This window comes from Megascapheus bottae, chromosome 7 (assembly GCF_031878675.1).
Source record: "Megascapheus bottae isolate mThoBot1 chromosome 7, mThoBot2.hap1, whole genome shotgun sequence".
NCBI classification, from domain to species: domain Eukaryota; kingdom Metazoa; phylum Chordata; class Mammalia; order Rodentia; family Geomyidae; genus Megascapheus; species Megascapheus bottae.
Genome location: NC_143515.1, coordinates 27,632,637 through 27,656,035, shown reverse-complemented (window position 1 = coordinate 27,656,035; position 23,399 = coordinate 27,632,637). Strand labels below are relative to the sequence as shown.

Genomic DNA, 23,399 nt, shown 5'->3' with positions numbered 1-23,399 from the left:
GCTTTAATACCTAGTAACCAAATTAAGCAATAATATTTCTATTTTCATACATTGAAATGTACAGTTTTATATTCAAGGGAAATTATCTTGGATTCATTTGCTGGATACACATGTTAATATATTCATAGAGAAAATTAATGATTCCACATTGCCTATAAATAATGTGTTTGTTGTAGAAAATTAATTTTGTTTGACCTTGTTGTTGTGGAAGTTATGTCCTCAAGGATTAGACAGAGACATTTATAGGCTTAAAATATAACAGGTAAAGGAATATTTATTAAATTTTGTCAAAATATTAGTCCCTCCTTTTGTTAAAACTGTCATACTAATACAGATTCCTTATGCAGCCATTATACTTCTGTGCAACTTAACTGACTATACAAGCAAATCCTCCCTTCCCTACCCCCTTACAATGGCTGCTAGACTTAACAAATAAACATTCATGATGCTCAGAATATTTGATTTTCAGTCTAAGGACAAATCATTGACTAGTAGAATCATATTCAAAGTAATATATTTGTTAAAGACTGCTACGAAAATACAATTTGTATTTTGTTCTAGTAACATGGATTAAGCTCAAAGCCTCAAAGTTTGGCTCAGCATTTTTGATCAAAGCTGGCATTCTCCTACTTGAGCCATACCTTCAGTTTTAGTTTTATACTGGTTTAGGAGATAAGTCTCTCAGATTTGTCTGCCTTGGCTGGCTTGGAGCCTCAAACTCAAACTCAGTCTCTCTTTAGTATCTAGGATTACAGGTGTGAGCCACTACTACCCCCACATATGCTTTTTGTTACTGATATGCTTGCTTTAAAACCATTGCTTTTTTGTAAATTTCTGCCAGTGATGAATTGTACATCTCAAGGGATTATGTTCACTAGAAATGTTGCACAGAAAGAGGTAAATATTGTCATTATTGTTGTCAAGAGTAATAAATTAGGCTCAAATTCTTCTATGAGGCTTTTCCTTGGTTGTTTCCTTTTTGCCTTTCTCTGTCACTTCTGCTTGACTTACCCAATCTACCCAAAAAGAGCTATAACTTTGTGTCATCTAATTTTACATGTACCTCTAGTCCTCTGTTCTTTACTTGTCTTATAGAGTACAGTACCTTTTCATCCTTTAGTTTTGAACCTTGGTGATATTTTCAGCCTTCTTGAGATTTCCTGACACCCACACACCTGGGCTTGGTGTTTATCTGGCTTCAGAAAATCTTGTACTTTCTTTGTCAGAGGTAATATTAGAGATTTAGTTTCTGATGCTGTGTATGTGTGCATTAGTGTGTATATGCTTGTCTGTGTTACAATGCTAAGACCATAATCCATTCTTAGTATATACTTCTATTGACCTGTCTTTCAATTGAATGACTATACTGATGGGCTTTTTGGTGATGCAGTAAGTGCTCTTCCCTATAAAACAGGAAATTCTTATGCCAGACCTGTAATCCTAGCTACTCAGGAGGCTGAGATCTGAGGATCAAGTTTAAAAGCCAGCCAAGGCACCTGTGAGACTCTTATCTCCAATTAACCTCCAGAAAATGGGAAGTGGCCCACAGATCAAGGGTATGGTGGTAGACTTGAGTAAAGAGCTCAGGCACAATGCCCAGACCCAGGGGTAGGGCGGTAGCTTTGAGTTGAACAGCTCAGGGATAGTGCCCAGGCCACAAAGCCACATGACCCACACACACAAAAATAGGAATTCTTTATCTTGACTTGCAAGACTGCAAGCTAAGAGCTAATGTATTTTTCTGCAAAAAAATACTCAATTATCATTACCTTTTAGATCACAATATCTCATAAAAGTATACTTTTGAAAATTAATGGGCTTAAGTTAATATCATTTTTATTTATTTTTAATTGTTTTAATTTTTTATTGCCAGTTCTGGGGCTTGAACTCAGGGCCTGAACACTGTCCTTGGACTTTCCTCAAGACTAGCTCTCTACCACTTGACCCACAGCACCACTTTCAGCTTTTTCTATGTATGTGGTACCATGGACTCAAACCTTGGGTCTTTGTAGAAGATAGGCAAGCACTCTACCACTAGGCCAAACTCCTGGCCCCTCATTTTTATTTTTAATGTTTTGTGTTCACAAGAGTACTTGAGCTCAGAAATAAAAATATGAAAGGGGGTGTAGAATGTATGCTTAACATGGAAAAGATCTCCTGTAGTATGTTACTTAAATGTAAAAAGGGGAGAAAAGTATAAATTATTTGAATATAATATTATTATAAACTATATAATTTTAAATCTAGTCTGGATTCTCTTGGTAATGGCTAAGTTGGTAATTTGATCCTAAATTGCAGTTTTCCATGGATTATTTAACACAAATCCCCAATTTACACTGTTGACTGAAATTTTGTAAGCTTTTTTTCATTCCCTAGAGGAATTTTGTAAAGAGACAAGACCCTATCCCTTTAGCTGACTTATTCAAGAATCGCAGAAAGAAAATAATAATTTTCTCACAACTCTTAAAAATGCTGTAGTGACTTTTCATACTTACATCTATACATTTTGAATATTTTCCAAATTTTATATTTCATATAGGCACCTTTCCTAGACAGGACAGGTACTATAATTAACTGAATTGTTCAAAAATTTAAATTAAGCAAACATTATAAAATATTAAGATCTTAATCAGGAAAAAAGTTTTTATTCAGTAAGTTTTATATTAGATCACTTAATAATGTGGGATAAAAAGGGTGTCAAATTAATCTATTTTCTTTTTCAAACCATTACTTGGTATCACTACATGGTCATTTTGTTAGTAGATTTTTTTCTATTAGTAGATATTTTTAACTGATGTTTATGTCATGGGATTTTTTCATATATTTTATTGTAATTAATAGAAGGGTTACATGATATTTGCCAGATAGAAGGTGCATGCATTAATTCACATACATTGATACCCTTTCACATGTCTTGGTCCCCATTACCCTCCCCCCATCCCCCCATCTTGTTTTCCCCCTTCCCTATCCAATTTCAAATAACCAAATACAAATATATCTGATATATCAGGTAACAAAGTGAGATACTATACCAATATGAGATAACCAAGGGACAGCAAAAGAGATGAGAGATAACATAGTACCTTAAGAACAACAATCATTCATTATATGGCTTATGTTTCTATATCCTAGAGATCCTTTCATTTAGCGTCCTACTATATGGCCTTTTGTATCAAGGGTTTGCTCTATTGCAAATCTCTGCTAGGAGAGCCCAAGGTTTCTACTGATTATGACAAATGGGGGAAACCATTGAGTCTAAGTTCCTTTAAGTCTGGCTTACTTCACTTAATATGATCTTTTCTAAGTCTTTCCATTTCCTAACAAATGGGGCAATGTCATTCTTTCTGACAGCAGCATAGAATTCCATTGTGTACAAATGCCACATCTTGTTGATCCACTCATCAACTGAGGGACATCTAGGTTGGTTCCATATCTTTGCTATGGTAAATAGTGCTGAAATGAACATTGTTGTGCTGGTGGATTTAGTATGTCCTTGTTTCTGTATGATTGGGTAAATGCCAAGTAGTGGAATTGCTGGGTCATAGGGGAGCTCTATGTTTAGTCTTTTGAGGAACTGCCATACTGCTTTCCATAGTGGTTGAACGAGTTTGCACTCCCACCAACAGTGTTGTAGTGATCCCTCCTGGCCACATCCCCTCCAGCATCTGTTGTTATTAGTTTTCTTGATCCTGGCCATTCTAACTGGAGTGAGGTGGAATCTTAGCATTGTTTTGATTTGCATTTCTTTTATGACCAGAGATGTTGAGCATTTCTTCGTGTGTCTATAGGCCATTTTTTTTCTTCTTCAGAGAAGACTCTCTTTAAGTCTTTGGCCCATCTTTTAATGGGATGGTTGTTACTTTGGAGATTAGTTTTGGATTGATTCAATTTTTTGAGCTGTTGATATATCTTAGATATGAGGTCTTTGTCTGTTGTATGGTTAGTGAAGATCTTCTCCCACTCTGTAGGCTTCCTAATTAGTTTTCTAGCTATGTCCTTTTGCCATACAAAAGCTCTGCAGTTTAATGCAGTCCCACTTATCCAGCCTTTCTCTGATTTGTTGTGATTCTTGGTCCTTATTAAGAAAGTTTCGACCTATGCCAAGGAGTTCTAGTGTATCTTCTATTCCTTATTGTAAAGTTTTGTCATGGGATTTAAAAAAAAATATTTTCATTGTATTATTTATTTTCATTTCATTATCTTCTTTTTTTACTCTGTTGGATATCCCCAAATTCATGATAATCTGCTTATTATAATTTGTGTATGCTTCTTGGATTAGGTCTCATTTCTTTACCAAATTCCTCCAGGGAAAGTGTTTACCACTGTACTCTACTACTTCAAACTCTATGAATTCTTTCTGTGTTCATGTAATATTTTCATCACAACAAAGAAGCAAGTCCACCAGCATTGCATGTCCCAAATATTTCTATTATTGTATCAGTGAAATGTTTCCTAAAAGTGCCGAAGGCACAAATGAAATATTACTTCTTGAAAATTTTTACCCTTTTCCATATTTTTCTCTCATTTTCCCTCCTGCACACCCTATAAAGTTGTAAAGTTCATTTCAAACATATTGTCTTGTGCATACTGCTGTTATACTGGTGCAGAAAGTAAGAGTGATATTATTTCAAAAACTTTTGTAATATTTATATTTCCCTATAGACTCTTTTAAAATTTTTTGTATTGTTATTATTGCATACTGTTTAACATTTGTCTGAAGATTTTTTGAGAAAATACATTTTTGTTGGTAGTTTATTTAATTTTTTTTCAATAAATGAGTCAGTATATTTTTCTACTTGTATAATGTGGCAGGACTAGGTTAAGTCCAAACATATTTATTATAAAAAGGTATGTAAAATGATATTACCCAAATTAAATCAGAATTCACATATTAAATTATTCTTTTTTAAAATGTACATTTATTTTCAAGGCCATATACAGAGGGGTTCCAATTACATACCTAAATTAATGAATACATTTCTCTCTGAACATGGTTATCCCCGCCCTGGTTACATTGTTCTGTGACATGAAAACAAATTACTTCTTTGTATGTTAGTAGCAATTGATTTTATTACTAAATAATCATATAGAAACCTAGCTCATTTTAGCATAGTGAATAGTTACTAGCTACTGAGTTCTTTCTAATGACATTTACTAATATATTCAGGTTTGTATAGAAAATTAAACATATATGTATAAGCTACAAAAAGAGGTAATTAATCTTCAATGCACATAATTTGTAGTGTTTTAATAACCATACATAATCCTGAGATCTTATGTAGCTAAAATTCATAACAATGCAAACTATAACATCTTTCTCTTTAGTGTCATTTTTGAAAATCATGCAATTTCTTTCACTTATTAGTTTCTAGCTGAGTGGATGTTTTACACATTTTATATTACAAGGGGGTAAAAATAGCTCTCTCCCTCACATACGTCTAAACCTATTTGGTCAGCAAATTTCTATTTATATATTCATAATGGTAGATAATAAAACTGTATATTTTTGGTCAGTTGTGGGGTTGAACTCTGGGCCTGGACTCTGTCCCTCAGCTCTTCAGTTCAAGACTTGTGCTCTACCATTTGAGCCACACAACCAGTTTTGCTTTCCTTGTGGTTAATTGGAGATAAGTCTCATGGTCTTTTGTGCCAGGATGGCTTTGAACCATGATCCTCACATCTCAGCCTCCTGATTAGCTAGGACTACAGGAATGAGCCACCTGAGCCCAACAAAACTGTATTCTTTTCTTATTGTAAGTTTTAGAGAATGTGATTTCAGTTGTCGAAACTGAACCAGTTCGTTGACTATTCTTTTCCTCTCTCAAGAAAGTATTCACGTTCTCTATTCTTTTCATTGTATTAAAAAAAATTGAACTCAGGGACATTCAATTGGTAAGCATGTGCTCTATCACTTGAATGATTCTTCCAATGATCCTTTTCATGTGTGACTATTTGCTTTTCTATTGTTTTGTTTCTTTACAACCCCATGTTTATTCCTGTCTTTATTGTTACAAGAGCAACATTAGCTTTTCATAAAAAAGGTTGGAAAAGGCTTCCATTTAAGTTTCTTAGGAATAGTTCAAGAAGAATTGATATTGTTCCTATTTTAAAATACATTTTATAGAACTTAATAGTAAAGTCATCTGGACTTTATGGCTCTGTTGGGATAGTTCTTGTTAATGTTTGATTCTATCCTCTTTCTTCTTTCAGATTTTCTGTCTGCATGTTAGTTATTTTAGGTTATAAATGCCCAGAAGTGATCAACGTTCTCTACATGTTTCCAATTTTTTTGATGTACAGGTGCTCATAATCATCATTGATGACACTTTCTATTATGGTGCTAATAGTTGTAAAGTTTCCTTTTCAATGTTTATTTTATTTATTTGACTCTTAGTATTCATCTGGTTTAGCTCAGCTAACATTGTTACTTTTCTTTTTGAATTCTGTTGTATGTATTTTATTTCCTTCTACTGTGTGTTCAGATGAGTCTTAACTTTATTTAGTGTCATGTATTGGTTTTGTTATTTGTGACCTTTTGTGTTTTATTTGTGTTCGTTACTACAAAAAACCATCAGTACAATGCATTTGTGATATCCCCCAGGCTTTTAAAATACCATGATTTCTTTTATCTCATTTAATATGTTCCAAGATTTAAATTTCTTTCTTGAGTTCTTCCTTTACTCATTGGGCACCTAACAATATTCTACTGAACTTCTGTTTATAATTCTGAAAATTCCCTAGCCATTGATTTCTAATACTATTTGACTGAGATAAGAGAAAAGTCATGGCATGGATTTGATTATTTCAATTTGCTGAGATTTGTGTAATGTGCTGGCATGGTTTATCCTAAAATTGTTCACTGTGCTACGAACAGGAATGTATAATTTATAGGTGTTGGATATTGAGTTCTGCAAGTGCCTGTTTTGTCTATTTGCTTCTGAGTGTGTGAATTCTGACATTTCCTTGTCTTTTTCTTCTGAATGATCTGTCCATTGCTCAAAGTGGTTGCTGATGTTCTCAACCATTGTTATATTTCTTGAAAAAGTGATGGTATAAGCAATCTACTTTGACCTCTCCTGTATATACATATGTGTATGAATATACAAAGATTTCAATGTCTTTGAATATGCATATACACATATATGTATATTACCTATGTATACACAAGGATCCATATATATATTCATGCATATATATATGCATGTTTATGTATATTTTTGTATATCTACACATATGAAGCCTTTGTGGATCTCCATAGCATTTCATTCAAATATCTATAGTACCTGAAAGTATCCCTCTAAAAATGACTCTATAATATAGATATGTTTACTTTGTTTTGTTAGAGGGAAATTTCAACTTTTCTCTATTCAGCTATTCTGCTGATATCATTCTAAAGACAGTAATTGACTTAGGTATTATCTAAGAAATCAAGTGTTAAATAACACAGGGTCTAGTCAAGTATGTAGTAGTAAAGCCTCCGTGATGCAAATTTTTTTAAGTTTCCTATTGTATCACAATGCACTATCAAGTAGAATTTTCTAGAAAGTAAATAATGATCTTTGAAGTTAATCTGTTCTCTCAATAGGCTAATGAATCAGTCAGTTGAGGGACATTTCAATAATTGTGGTTTAATGATTTGGTGCCTTATAAGGGTTTTTTGGTCTGTGAATTAATACCTTCAACTTAAAAATGGTAACATATACATTTTTGACAAGAACAACATTGACATGTTGTTACTGGACAGTGTGAGTTTGGTTGATTGGCGCTGCATTTTGTGGCTAATAATTTTTGGCTTTGAATCCTGCATTTAGTTCTTTCTCTGCTGTGTTCTTTTTGCTTACATTAGGCAGTTAATTTTGCTTTCAATATGTCTCATTTCTATTTCTTGCCTTAAGTTAGAATTCATATTTGCAATTCATTTTTTCTTATATATTTTTTTCTGGCCAGCATGTTAGTCAATAGAAAAAAAATCCAAAAATTGGGTATGTGTAAGGGAAATAGGTTTCTGTGCTTCCACTCCTGAGAAACAAGAACTTCCTGGTTAATTGCTCTTGGCATAGCCTGGGATAATAATTCACAGGAGCTTGATGTGCAGGTGGATGAGATGGCTTTTTAGAGATACAGCGCCCAATAGCACTTCGGGAGAGAATGCTATATCTGGCTGAGGACCTCTTTTTACATCTTCTGTACTAATATTTGATGAAATGCAGGAAGCAGAATGGAGTGCAGTCTTACTGGAGGCCAGGCATTAGCACAGGGCAAGCTTTCTGATGACTTTCAGTCAGATAAGTGGCAGCACAAAGGTGCTTTTATACGCTGTGTACTTTCATGTATGAGTTCCAGGGTATCCACTTTTACCACCCTCACCTATATATCCACTTTTACCACCCCCACCCCCACCTATTATATATACTGTCAGTGAGGTTTGCCAAGTACATTTGTCATCTTGAAAAAAGACTTAAAAAGATGACAAGAATCTGTGATGAATAATCTACTTTGTCTTGAGATAGATCTGCTTTCATGGATTCAAAGGATGTAGAAAACTGAGAATAAGGTTTCATGTTTATATTTCAAAAAGGAATGTATTTTCTAAAGTGGCAGAAGGAGCAGTGAGAAATAAATGAGATAGTGTCTGGAAACGTTCAGTGCTTGGTGGCCTGTAGCTGCCTGATACATTTTATAGTGTGAGGACAATAAATACCAGATGATTTCTGAAGTTCAAACAAATGAGATCCAAAGGCTCACTGAGTTTTTGCAGGACTGATCCCTACTTCGTAGCCCTTCTACCTGTGGGCAATGTGGGGAGTCTGTTAGCTGAAGTGAAAGGTTTTCTGACATCTAGCAAACTAACCATGTATGCCAGGAAAAGGGGACACACAAGCACAAGGCAAGCAAATGAATTTACAACTTGTAAGACCAAATTAAATTTTCTTTGTGAACACATTTTATGGTGTAAACAATTTCCTATTTTACGTAACATCAGGTTCTTTATAAAAATGTGAAAATGTGTTTTCCAAGTTGGTAGACTTCAAAAACTCTTGGCCAAGATTATATTCGTAGAAGGTTACGTTGGATTCTTGAAAGGCACAACGATTCAGCCATCACTATATATAGAATTTATTTCATTTATTTTTGACAGTGCTGGGGTTTGAACTCAGAGCCTGAGCACTATCCTTGGGCTTTCTCAAGACTAGCACTCTGCCACATGAGCCACAACACCACTTCAGATTTTTTCCATGTATGTACTACTGAGGAATCGAACCCTGGTCTTTGTGCATGCTAGTAAGCATTCTACCACTAAGCCCAACTCCTGCTTTATATATTTTTAGTGGTCTTGGCACCATGAAAATTTAATAGAAAATATATTTATATGGGAAAAAGAAGCAAAGCCGAATTTGATCATTAACAGCAAACACTATTATTAAAGCATGTTTCATTAATTGATCATTAGAGCCTAGAAAAATACTAGGTCATAGCTCATTTTCCAGAGTGAGTTAATGAATGAATTTTCTGACTGTTTTACCTGCAAGAATATAAAAATGGAATTTTTCTTTTCTGTCGGTATATTTAACTTTTAAGTCTTTATTTCTTGGGAGTGGATGAGGATATATTTTAAAGTAATTCTATATTCTTCTTAGATGCCATTAAAGCCATATTTATGTTTATGGTGGTAAGTGTAGTAACAATGTGTTGGCCTAGTCATCTTGCCTATAACGACATTTGTGTGTGAGGGCATCTCAAGGGATGACCTTGGACCTACTTGTTTCCTGGCTCTTTCTGTGCCTATAGGAAAGTCAGTGGTAAGTAAACACTTTGCTTTGTTTATATAAGGACCAATTGAACACTGGAAATCCCTCTCCTGCATCAAAATCTTGGAAATGAAGTAAGTAATATTTTAAATGAACAATAAGTGTTGGTGGATGAAGACAGTAAAGATTGTAGTGGATATGAAATCAGTAGCTCAAGACCTTGATGGTACCTGTAGTATTTGGCTGAAGCTATAGCAGCCAATCAGTTCACATTTGAGAGCTTGCATTTCTTCCTGGGCCCAGCATTTTGGCTATAGTTTTCTGTGTCTACTTGAGAGCAGAAAATATTCATGAAGCCATGTGATTATCCAAAATTTGGACACAGGTGAATAGCACCCTCATGCCAGGTGACCAACTGGGTGGAAATAGTTTACCATATCATTAATTACTAGTATCAAATGCCAGCTCAGTTCTCTACCTGTATAAAAATTGTATATAACTGATAGTGACAGAAGGGATCTCACCTTTAAATATGAACACATAATCAAGTGTCTACACACCTTAAATGTATGTCTACACTGTGGAAATTAGAAAAACCTTAGAATGGAAAGGATTAGTTCAGAAATTTAAATATTTTTTCAAAAGCTTTATAATATAATCATCTACTTAGGCTCAGTTGGTCTGGGGGAACTTGCTTATTCCCCAGAGCTATTTTCAGGTGCTTTCTTCTGTATAAGATACAGAAAATGACCCTTCATTGGACTTACCAATCACAACATGAGGTTTTGTTTGTTTTCCAGTTGCAGTTATTCATAGTTTCAGTATCAGCAGTAAATAACAGTTACAGTATTCAAGTATCAGCTAAGAGTTTCATTACATTGGATCCTTTTCTTGGGATCTGTGACTATCCAACACTGCTACCATCAAGGATTTGTGGGTATTGTTAACATGATGACTCTTAAGACAAATCTGCTAGTTTTGTTTATACATGCAGTCTCCCAATTCTAATGTCTATTCACAGAATTCTATTCTACATCTCCTTTTATCTCTCTATATTCTGATCACAACTTCTAATCATAATCAATAATACCAGAATGACATAGGTAAACTAAATGAGGAAGGGATAACAGGTATAAAGAAGAGTGACAGTGCATGCATGCATTCACATTATACAGGTCAGTATTTTAGACATAATCCTGCAACACCACCCATGGGGCCTTGCCTTCTTTAGGTGAAACTCTGCTTTCTGCCCTCACTGAAAAGTGTGAGGCTCTTGAAGATTTGTCCTAATGCTCAGAATATAGTCATTGAGCTTAGAGTCTGGAGAAACTTTGGAGATCAGTTAGCCCATATAGGTCACCATTCCAAACACCATTGTCATGTGACTATACAGCTACTGTAACGACATGCTAACAAATGGAATAAATTGGAGAGGTAAGCTTAAAATAACCTGAGATATAACTGTAAAAGTGTGTCTGACAGGAGAAGAATGGGCAAGTGCTCAGAAGTCACTGCATACTATGGGAAATGGCAACATCTCACTAAGTAACCTCATTGCTTGGACAGATATGACATGAGCATCTGTTCTCTGAAAAGATAATTCTCATTCTGCAACTCACTGCAGAATTGATAAAAACTACCAAAGCAAAAACAGAACTTGGTCTGATAGTTATAAGTTCACATTAAATGGTATTATTTTAAAAAATGGTTGCTATAGCATTATTGGTTTTGAAGCTCCGGTTTTGAGCAAATTATAAGCAAAAGTACCCAGTTTCTTTCAGAATCTCCTTTGCTATGTCTGTAAATCTTGTTTGAATTGCCTCTCCTAATTTTAATTCTATTGCATTCAGGTAGCATCATATTCTGTATTAGAAAGTCCAGTGACAGAATATGTTCCTATCTGTCTCCCAGAATCTTATTATTCTCATTTTGTCTTGCTCAGACTGGAGTCAGTTATCTTTGTCTGACTGGAGCATTAGGGTTTGATTTCTAGATCACTTGAATCTTTTAAGATATAATTATGGCTTGAATACTCTTTTGAATTTTTCAACAGCATTCTGTAAGTTATTCAACTTGTATGAAATTTCTTTTAGGTTTGTGTTTCTATTAATTTGTTAGTCCAGATGCTGGTGGCTCACATCTGCAATCCTAGCCATGAGATATGTGGAACATTGTTCAAAGCCAGCCTACTAGGAAAGACCTTTAGAATCTTATCTCCAATTAATTGCCAAAAAATTTAAAAAGCTAAATGTAGTTCTGTAACTACAGTGGAGAGTGCTAGCCTTGAGCACTAAAGCTCAGGGACAGTGCTCAGGTCCTGAGTTCAAGCCCTAGGACATGCACATATAGCCACCTTCTTATTATATGGACAAATATTTTCTAAAAGATAATGCGTAGATATTGGGAATATCCTGCATAAGACACATGAAATCATTTGGTACATGACTAAACAGGTATGTATTTTCATTAGCTAGCTGTGGCCCATCTTCCTCTATTGATAATTGTTGTTGAATGAGGTTATAAATATCCAAATGACACTGGCTAGAAGGTTTCTAACCCATTTGATACTTTTTTAAATCTACAAACTACAGACTGGCTTTCGAGGAGTTAATTGTAGATAAGAGTTGCACACAGACTTTTCTACCTGGGCTGGCTTTGAACCGTGATCCTCATCTCAGCCTCCTGAGTATCCAGGATTACAGGTAGGAGTCATGAATGCCCAGCTGAAATTACTTTTAATGGTGCATTTTTCTACTGCATTTAAAATACAGTTAGCTTTCTTCAAATGATTCATATAAATATAAAATATTTATATTAAAAATGTAATAAACTTATTTTTAGATGGTCACATATTTGCCAGGTTTTAATTGTCCAGTGGAGAGATTTGATAGTACATATCAATTTAAATAAATGACCAATTGATGAAAAATGGAGGCGTGACTCAAGTGGTAAAACAACAGTTATGAGCAAAAAAATCAAGCATGAGTATAAGACAATGAGTTCAAATCCTAAGACCAACACACACACACACACACACACACACACACACACACACATATACACACACACACTCCCTACTTGGAATAAGTATGCCTATCTTAATTCTTGAGCCACCACGTCATCCTTTCTTTCCCTTGACTCAAGTGGTTGACATTTACTACATGGTCATGAATGGTGTTGGTTTCTTCACTACTGATCTGAGCTTTCCTGCCTTCTGTATTGTGTAATGAATGTCCTGTGCCTCAGCTTCTTCTGTGGTGCCTGGTTTGTCCTTCCTCAGTGGCAACTGACACTGAACCAGTGGCGTTCTGGTGAATAAGTACTTAATGCATGTCCTTGATTTTCCTGACGATTTCACTTTCACTATACCCTAAGGCCCCTCTCTCTCCTACGTTCCAGTAGACCTGAACTTTGAGAGATTTGAAGGGAAAGGAAGATGAAGGTTAAGTGAGTTCTTTAGTCTGTGTGGGCTCAGACTCTGTGACCTCACCATCAAGTGACACAGTGTCTCTGTGACTTCTTTTTATCATGCAGACACAAACTGCAGTCCCTAGCACCATGCCCACTTGATAGTATTTTGTTCCAAGGAGTCTCTTTCTATCTGAATTGTTAAAACTTGGAGATTACTCTAGGAACTATCCATGAAACTAGAAATATTTTGTAACAAATCAGGTCAAAGCAATCATCAGCCGGGATACAAGAGAATGCACTGCTATACCATATTCCTTCCTCTTTTGGAAACTGCAAGGTTCTTGTTCTTGGACAGGATTTTATTGGCTACTTGGCAGCTTCTTCTTTCAAGAAAGTTGTTTGAAACTAGGCAGCAAATGAAGGAAACCGAGTGGGATTTACAGACATACCCTCCCTTAGGATGCTTGTCTTCTTCATGAATATTTACACTGCAGACCATCAAATTCCTTTATTATGAGGAGAAGCTTATTTGGACACTTATTTTAGGTGACATGGACACTTGCTACTGGCTCTACCCGTGCTCCATCAGCAGCTTCCCAGGAGGATTAGCTTTAGTTTTTCCCCTGTACTTCCATGTCTTACCTTATTTTACACACAGACGAGATTGCACAGAAGTATCTAACACACATTTTGTAAAAGACTAAAAAAAGGCCTAAATATATAAAACAATAACTATCTCTTGAATGTACAATATTGGTATTCTAAACTATTGACATATGCAGAACTTTCTCTCTGAAGCCTCCAAAACTCATCCAGAATCAAAGGGGCCACTACAAATGCATCTTGAAATGAATAGCTTAGAATCCCACTAAATTCGTGCACTTGATCCAGAAGAGCTCCAAGGAGACTTCATAATAGGTCTTTCCTGATGTCTGTTTTCTTTAGAAGCACCATCAAAAATGCTAACCTCACCATAAATGTTAGGCATTATAGTTATTGCCGTTTTCAGGGGATCACATAAAACTACAATCCAATGTAGAGGACAGAATTATGCAGGTGAGTCACACTAATCTTTTTGCACAGGTGGAGCCTCAGGACCTGTGGATTGTGGGACATCAAGCAACTGCAGGAAATAAAAATGTTTGCTTTTTATAGCAAGTTTAGTTTTTGTAGGATTTATCATCTTGAAAACTTTTCTTTAATCTTTTGTCAGTCCTGGAGCTTGAATTCAGGGCCTAGGCTTCCTCAAATTTGGAGCTTTACCACTTGAGCCACAGCACCACTTCTGGCTTTTTCTATATATGTGGTACTGAGGAATCAAACCTAGGTCTTTGTGCATGCTAGGCAAGCACTCTACCACTAGGCCAAATACCCAGCCCCTCACCTGGAATACTTTTCTGTCCTGTGGCTTAGAAGCATTAATTTCTGAAGATTTATCTGATTTTGTTTAGCTTTTATTTTTACAGGGAATTCTCACAACAAGTCAGCATAACTGTTAAGCTCACAGGTTTTCACATTCTACTGGTATGTCTTGAATTTCTAACTCTGTGTGTTCCTTTGTTACCTTTTCAAATTTTTATTATTTTATGTTACCTAAGCTTTCACTCTCCTTTCACATCCTGTGGGAATTATAGCAATAAGAGTACAGATACCATTGAGTTGTTCAAGGGTTATATGAGATAATCTTTCAGTGGAATGTTCACAGATGTTATTCATATACTTTTAGCAAAATGTATTTATATATTTTATCATAATATGATTGGACAATTGAAGATGAAGCACTTTTTTAAATTCTTTTTTATTGTAATTAACAGAAGGGTTACATTATATTTGCCAAATAGAAGGTACATTACTTCACAAACATTGATACCCTTTCTCATGTTCTTGTCCCCATTTCTCTCCCTCCCTCCCCCCATCTTGTTTCCCCCTTCTCTATCCTATTTCAAATAAACAAATAAACACATATATATAATATACCAGATAACAAGGTAAGATATTGTAAGAACAAGAGATAACCAAGGTAGAACAAAAGAGATGAGAAATAACATAGTACATTAAGAGCAACAATCAACAATCACACATTATATGGCTCTTGTTTCCATATCCTGGAGGTCCTTTCATTTAACTTCATCTTATATGGTCTCATGTGTCTAGGTTTTGCCCTATTGTAAACCTCTGCTAGGAGATGAAGCACTTTTTTTTTTTTTTTTGGTCATGTGGCTTGGACTCTTGACCTGAGTGCTGTCCCTGAGCTCTTCAGCTCAAGGCCATCACCCTACTCCTGGAGCCACAGCACCACTTCCGGCTTTCTAGTGGTTCATTGGATAGAAGAGTCTCACAGTTGTTAGTGCCCAGGCTGGCTTTGAACCGTGATAATCAGATCTCAGCATTCTGAATAGCTAAGATTTCAGGTGTGAGCCTCCTCACCCAGCAAAGCACTCTTAAATGCATAAAAATTATTCGCCTCAATTTCTTGTTATTTCAGCTAAAAGCTTAGGATATAATCATGTGGATCTGTACTTTCATTTTTCAACTTTAATATCGTATATACGGTTTGCATACAGATTACCCAATATCCTGTGTACAGGTCATGTTGAATGTAAAATGGAGAAACTACTCAAAGGGACAAAAGATTTGTGCTGTACTTTTTTCCAGCCTTTCAACATTACTGAATGTATACTTTATGGGTTAATGATCCAAATTTTTATTTGGATTGTTTCTTCTAAATATCTCAAGTGGTATGAACTGTGATGATATTGTGGGAAAAAAGCAAAAATACAAAATCCCATCAGTGAATTAAATATATATTTTTCACTATGTCAGGTGATTTTGTTCGTAAACAAGTCACACATTCAGTTTAATTTTTCCTACAAGAAAAGTATCATTGCCATTTTATCTTAAATGATTATGAAAATTTGAATAACAGAAAATATTTTAGGACTGGATTTCTCTAGATTAACAGCTGCTTTCTATTTGTCTTGAGGAACTATTTTTTAAATCTTTTTTACACTTAATGTTTATGGCTAAGAATTTACATGGAAAATCTGTACCAAAATTAGTTTGAATTGGAGTAATCTGGTTAGCATCTTGTGAAAATACTGAAGCCATAAAGGCTGTAGGAAAGGAACCAAAGAACTTACAATTATGCAAGTGTTCACACACTCTGCAACATAAACATTTCAAGATGTTTCAACAGTATGCACTTATAAATGAATCAGGATCTATAAGAGGAAAATGCACTTATCAATTCAAATAGGAGTCTTCCTAAGGTTTTATAAGAGATGAGTTAAATAACTTTAAAGGGACCTTTTAGAAGTTTGCATTTCTGGGCTTTTGAGTGGTTTTCATATGGGAAAGAGTAAATATGTATATACATTTTTCTATTTGGGTATTTCATGAATATTTCCATAATTTCCCATGACTGCCTATGGAAATATATGTAAGATATCTACTCTCTCTATATCTCTGTATCTATGTATTTAGATATCTATAGATAAATAGATAGATAAATATGATGATAGCTAGTTATATGTGTATATATGTAAAGAGGCTTTGTGTGTATATATCTCTTAATATTTTGTACATATATATATTATAGCCACACATTTAATCTCCAGTCCTTGTAGTATATATGTTTATATGAGAGAAATTCAGTCACCTTGTCTGCTTAGGTTCTTCTGAAAGTTCACTTGTCTTTCTTCTATTGAAAGAATTATTTCTTTGGTGTAGAGTTACGACTTGAACATAGAAGTGTAGCAAAACTATACTTAGCTCTGCCACAGTTTCCCTAAAGCAATTGTTTGTGGGAGTAGATTTGTTTTTTGTTTTTTTTTCTAGAATGTGTGTTTTGAACATATCATTTCTCAAACTATCTTTAAGGGTAATCTCTGCAAGGAGTTTTCTCCAGTTATAATATTTAGAGAATTATTGACATGCATTACAAAAGGTATAATTCCTCCCAAATTGGCAAATGTCTTCACTCTCAAGGAGTCCTCTCAAGAAGTCCTTTGTTAGCTATCTCAACTTCTCTGTGTCAATCATAGCCTGATGGCTGACCTCTAGATTTTAAATGGATGCACTATGGAATGAATCCCCCTTGTGCAAGTGCTGAGGAATGTGCAATGACAACTGGATACGAAAAGACAAATGAACCAGTTCTGTAGAGAAGAGGATAGGAGATCCAGGGCCAGGAATTACTATGAGTCTTCATGCAGTCTGACACATACATCCAAGCATTATTTCTTCATGGGGAAAAAGTGATCTGGGAAAATGTGATCTTTTATCACTGAAGGAGCATCGCTCCACTTGCACTGTTTTCAGAGCCAATCTTTCCTACTTGTAACATCTCAGTGAGTGGGAACAGTCTAAATTCATGAGCTATCATTCCAGGTAGTACTTTAAAGCTGGACAGGACAAGGTCACTGAATGAAGTCAGGCTGGCCAGAGGCATCTCATACCTGTAATCCTAATTATTTAGGAGACTGAAATCTGAGGATCAAGGTTTGAAGCCAGGCCTGGAACAAATGATTGTGAGACTCTTACCTTTAATTAACCATCAAAAAGTGGGAAGTAGAGTTGTGACAGATAGATAGATAGATAGATAGATAGATAGATAGATAGATAGAGTCAGAACTCCATAGCTAGCCTACTAAGAAGGAAGCAGTTATAAGCCCATGAGTGTGTTTCTACTAATAGGTCAGGACTTCTAATGAACCTGGAAAAGAAAACTAGTTTACTTTTAAGATATTGATGGAATTCTATGCTTCCACCTGAAAGAATGAAATGACATCACCCCATTAGTAAGAAAATCATGAGACTTGGGCCTGGCATGGTGGCTCACGCCTGTAATCCTAGCAACTTAGGAGGCTGAGATCTGAGGATTAAGGTTCAAAGACAGCCTAGGCACAAAAGGACCTGAGATTCTTATCTCCAATTAACCTCTAATAAAGAAAAGTGGGGCATGGTTCAAGGGTAGGGTGGTAGCCTTGAGCTGAAGAGCTCAGGGACGCTGCCCAGGCAGAGTATAAGTCCCATGACCCAGAAAATAAATGGTGAGACTTGGAAAAAAATAGGGAACAAATCATATTAAATGAACTAAGCCAAACCCAAAGAAACATAGGCTCCATGGTTTCCTTCATTTGTAATAATTAGTATGTCCAGGATAGACCTAGCAGAGCTCTCTATATATGTACTAAAAATAGTATAAATCAATACTGACAATAGGTGTCTACTAGATTTTCTTTAAACCAATCTAAAAGGCAATGTACAAACAGTCCTTAGAAATACTCTGACATGGAGCTGGAAGTTTGGCCTAGTGGTAAAAGTGCTTGCCTAGCATCCATGAAGACCCGGATTCGATTCCTCAGCACCACACATACATAGAAAAAGCCAGAAGTGGTGCTGTGGCTCAAGTAGTAGAGTGCTAGCCTTGAGAAAGCCCAAGGACAGTGCTCAGGCCCTCAGCTCAAGCCACAGGACTGGCAAAAAAAAAAAAAAAAGAAATACTCTGACCTTGTTTGATATCATTTATATATTGGGTATTATTTTTATGTATGAAGCAAGACATTGAATCTCTCTAGTACTGTATTAGATTATTTTAAAATCAAATTAAAATTAAAATAGTAATACTATGTCAGATTCAAAACTCTCATGGTCCAGTCATAGCTGTTTCCTTTTATTTTAATGCCTATGTGTAAGCTTGAGATTTTCAGAATCCTACAAATAGTCTGCTTTCCTTTTCCTTAATGACATGAGCTCTTTTCTTCTCCTTCTGGGCTCTGTTTCTTAACTCCTCCTGCCTAGTTTCTCATAAGCTGAAGGATTTTAAATCAGTGTTGATAAGATGGAATGTGTATCACATGTCAAATATGTATTACTCTCTCACTTTTACAGTTTTTAGTGTTAAGGTTGAAAACTTAAGTATTAACTTATCCATCTTAAAATGATTATATTTTTCATACACCTTGATTAATGGAATTAATATCAATAGGTGTCTTGATATTAAATATCCATGTACTCTATAATTAAACATATGCATTGCTTCTAATTTACTGTTTAAAGATACTATTTAATTCATTATGCAAACATTTCATTTGGAAATTTTGAAAATGTATTTATGAAGTAGATGAGAATCTAATTTTAGGCTTCTAAGCTCATTCATTCTTATATTAATTTATGTATCATTAAACAAATAGGAAGTTAGAATCTCATCTTATGAAATCTGTAGTCCATCAATAGTTTAAAATAGACATCCTTGGAGAAGCAAAATCTAAAACGACCTCTATAGTTCGTTAAACTAGGGATCTGAATGTATTAACTGATTAAAATGAGAGATAAAAGTTTAATTCTCTTTCACAAGCAGTCTAGAATTGGGACTGTGGGCCTATGCAGGTAGACATACCTGCCTCAACGTACAGCTTTCATCTCTATCCCCTTACACTAGCCTTTATCAAACATTAGGGTGTATACAGAATCCAAGACAGGTGTCTTTTTAAGATCACATGTAAGTTGTACACTAGGTATTTTCCCACATCCTCTATCGACAATTAGTTGTAGAGGAGGTTGGCAAAAACTCTTTGGGCAACCATATTGCTAGCTATAAAGAAGGGAGGAATAGATCAAAGAATGCTGCCAGACATCTAAAACAATAAAAATTAGTCAAGCAAATGGTGTATAGATTAGAAGACTATATAAGATGATTTATAAATGAGAGAATATACTGGGAATGAAACACAATGTTTTGTATAGCGGTTTGAGACTGCAATGAAAGGACAGGCACTGAATAATGAACACTGAATTAGCACTAGTGAGATATACTTAAGCCATGCCTGGAGGACCAAATAAGAGAAACTTTCCAGAACAGGTGGAGATCAGAATGTCAGCTATCTTAGCCATCAGAGGTTAGAGATCAGAAGCAGACATTATTTGAGGTCAAAGCATTTGGAAATCTTAAGTGTGCATGGAGAATTTTAGCATCTGCAAGAATTTTAGTTTGGCTTACAGATGCATTGCAAACAAAAATCACTGTAACAAGAAATCATTGTAAATGTCAGGGCATTGATTTTAATGCAAGGTACTGAGCTATTCCTGTGACTACAAGAAGTTTATGCTGTTTCTTTAGTTAAATTTGTGAAGATGGACAAATTATAGTCAAATATTGCCCTATTGATTGACTATGAGAAATCCCTATAACCCAGTTTAGAAATAATCACTTAGTATGATCATTGCATTCTCTGTTTACATATAACCTTTAATGGCAATATGATAGATTCTTGGGGAAACTGGGTCAAGAGTGCCAGGTGAATAGAATGCACAATCTCCCCACTGAGAGAGTGTGATGCCCTCATCCACCTCAGAACACTCTGTCTGGTTGTCTATACTAAGATTTAGCTTAATTTTCAAAAGGTCACACACTTACGAGTACCTACCTTGTCTCAGTTCTTAAGACCTTCCAAGGCAAAACACAAAATGTGGTTTCAGAAAATAAATAAATAAATAAACAAATAAATCAACCTGGTAAAATTTTGGTAAGTGGCAGAAAATCATGAGAGGGGTTGTTGAATCACTTCCTAAGGTTTCTGATCGGTTTGCAGTTCTGTGTGCACTAGCCAGAGGACTCCCACTGGCATTTCTGGAATCTGAATTCACTTTGTTTTAATTTCCTTAAAATGCATCAAAAGGCAGTCACACAAATATGGAGTAGTGGCGGCTATCTTCATGGTGAAGAAAAAGGATCTAGGATAGATTATCTCTTGAGGGAAATAACTGAAAAGCTTCATGAAATAGAAATGTCTTAAATGTATTGATGACCTAGAAAATAATAGGAAAACCCCAAATATTGAAATTGTCTTGAAATTGACCAGCTCCACTGATAAATGCCACAGCAGGATTTCACCTTAAGGATTTCTGCCAAGCCCTGATGTCACTTTTGTTGAAAAACATAGAACTCAGAAAGGAAAGGACATGGCATCCAGGTAGTACTTGAGATAAGGAGTTGACCAGGGGACTCTTGTCACAGACTGGGATTACCAGGAGACAGTCACAAACCACGAACAATCACAGACCTCAGAAACTGGCATCCCATTGAAGTTGGAGCAGAGTAAAGGGGGAAAAGAAAATCTTTGGAAATTTGACTTGTCCCTCCACAAATTTGCTTCCAAGATGTGTGCTAACTGGGTGAACAAACTCCAACAAACTCCAAACAAAGAATTAAATTTAGCATGGACCCAGAACCATAGTGAAATAAGCAATTGGTAGAAACATATGAATAAACTATTGGTAGAAATATGAACCTTGATATGAGGCCCTAAATATTTTTTAGGATATTTGTGCCTAAGGCAAAAAAAAAATCAGTAGCTACTCTGAGTGTCAGCAGAACAAACAGCAAACAGAAATACACAGGATAATCTCATCCAGAGTAGTTTGGGGTAGTGGTATTACCAAAGATAAAATGAAAAATAATTTCGCATACTATGGTTTGAAAATTAATAGAAGCTATATAATGTTAGCAATAAAGACAGGTTAAAAACAAAATTATAAGTAAAATTAAGCCAATGTAATATTTACAAATTATATATTTGCATACCTACTTATACGTGTGTGTGTGTGTGTGTGTGTGTGTGTGTACACATAAACCTATCACAGAGGTCAGAGGAAATTAGCATTCCACCTATAGAATACACAATTCATTACCATGTTTAGGCTTTCACTTTGAATTACAAATAAAAAAGACTATATCCCAGTTTCAAATCTCCTTAATCTCATAATGTATTAAGAATAGTAATTTCCTTCTTAATATTCTTTCCATGGAAAAAAATATCTCTTGAAGAAAACACAATCACTTATAATATGCTTACTATTCTGAAGTTAATACACAGTTTTGGGCACTGGTTTAAAAATAAGAGGGCATGCAAAATCTTAAGAAAAAATTACAATAAAAACATAACAGTGTAATCTATAGATTGCTGAAGATATTGACATTGAAGTGATCAGATAGGGATTGTAAAATAATGTAGATTAATATAATCTTGTCTTGATTTCCTAAAGTAATAATGTAAGAAATTAGATCAGAAGAGCTTTGGCAGAATCAGAAAACTGTGATAAACAGTGACAGAGACTGTGGGTGTCACTCAGTGGTAGATGACTTGCCTAGTATATGCAAGATCCTTGGTTTGTTTCTCAGCATTTTGAAATAATGTAAAAGGAAAAAAGAAAAATCTAGAGTAAGTAAAATGATGTAAGTAAATTGCTTTAATGGAAAATTAAAAACAACTGAGATGTACTAACCAATTCTAAATAAGTATTCAGAATAAAATTTAGATAGCAAGTGAAATGTGTAAAAAGCATGAGAGGTAGTGCATAATTAAAACATTTAGTGTATTACATTTAGACTCAGTGAAGAATGAAAAAGAGCAAGATCAGTATAAAAATTGCCCAGAATTTTCCTAAATTGATGAAAGACATTAAAGGGCTGATTAAAGTTTATTATACTTCATGAAACCCACATATATGATTTTTCAGCCAAACAGTAGGGGAAAAAACAATAAAAAGAATTGTTAAATTTAAGAGGATATGCTGACTTTAATACAAGAGCTCATTTTTTTTTCTTTATTTTAGTGCCATTCCTAGATGGCTTGAATTCAGGGCCGAGGCCTTGTCACTGAGCATTTTCTTCTCAAATTTGCATTCTACTATTTGAGCCACAGCCATAGCTCTGTTTGTCCATCTGTCTTTCTCTGTTTCTGTCTCTCTCCCTGTCTCTGTCTCTGTCTCCTTCCCTCCCTCCCTCCCTCCCTCTCTCTCTCTCTTCCTCCCCCCCCCCCCCCCCAGTGGTTAATTGGAGGATTGTCTTGCCTGGGGCTGGTTTTGAACCAGAACTTCAGATGTCAGCCTCCTGTGTAGCTCGAAGTACAAGTGTGATCTACTTGTGCCAGCAATACCTCACTTTTCATTAGAAAACGTGACACAAATTTGCGGATGTGTACTTGTCAGAGGCCTGAAAGAAAATAACTACTAGATAAATTTTATAGTAGTAAAATAGTATTCAAAATAAAAATGGAATAAAAGTACTTTGAGATCAGAAAAATCATAGAATTTGTCACCAAGCAGATTTTCTTTACATAAATGTGTAGAAACAATTTTCATATAGAAAGAAAACTGCATTGGGTGGAACATATAAAGGGAAGAATGCAGATCAAACACTAAATACATGCCCAGGCAAAACTGAGAGTTAAAAAAATT

The 23,399-nt window shown here is 35.2% G+C and overlaps 1 protein-coding gene across 5 annotated transcripts in view; it reads left to right on the top strand.

The window, feature by feature from the left end:
* The window catches only part of Ctnna2 (catenin alpha 2), a 1,042,262-nt gene that overhangs the window by 132,905 nt on the left and 885,958 nt on the right, over positions 1-23,399 (top strand). The window lies entirely within an intron of this gene.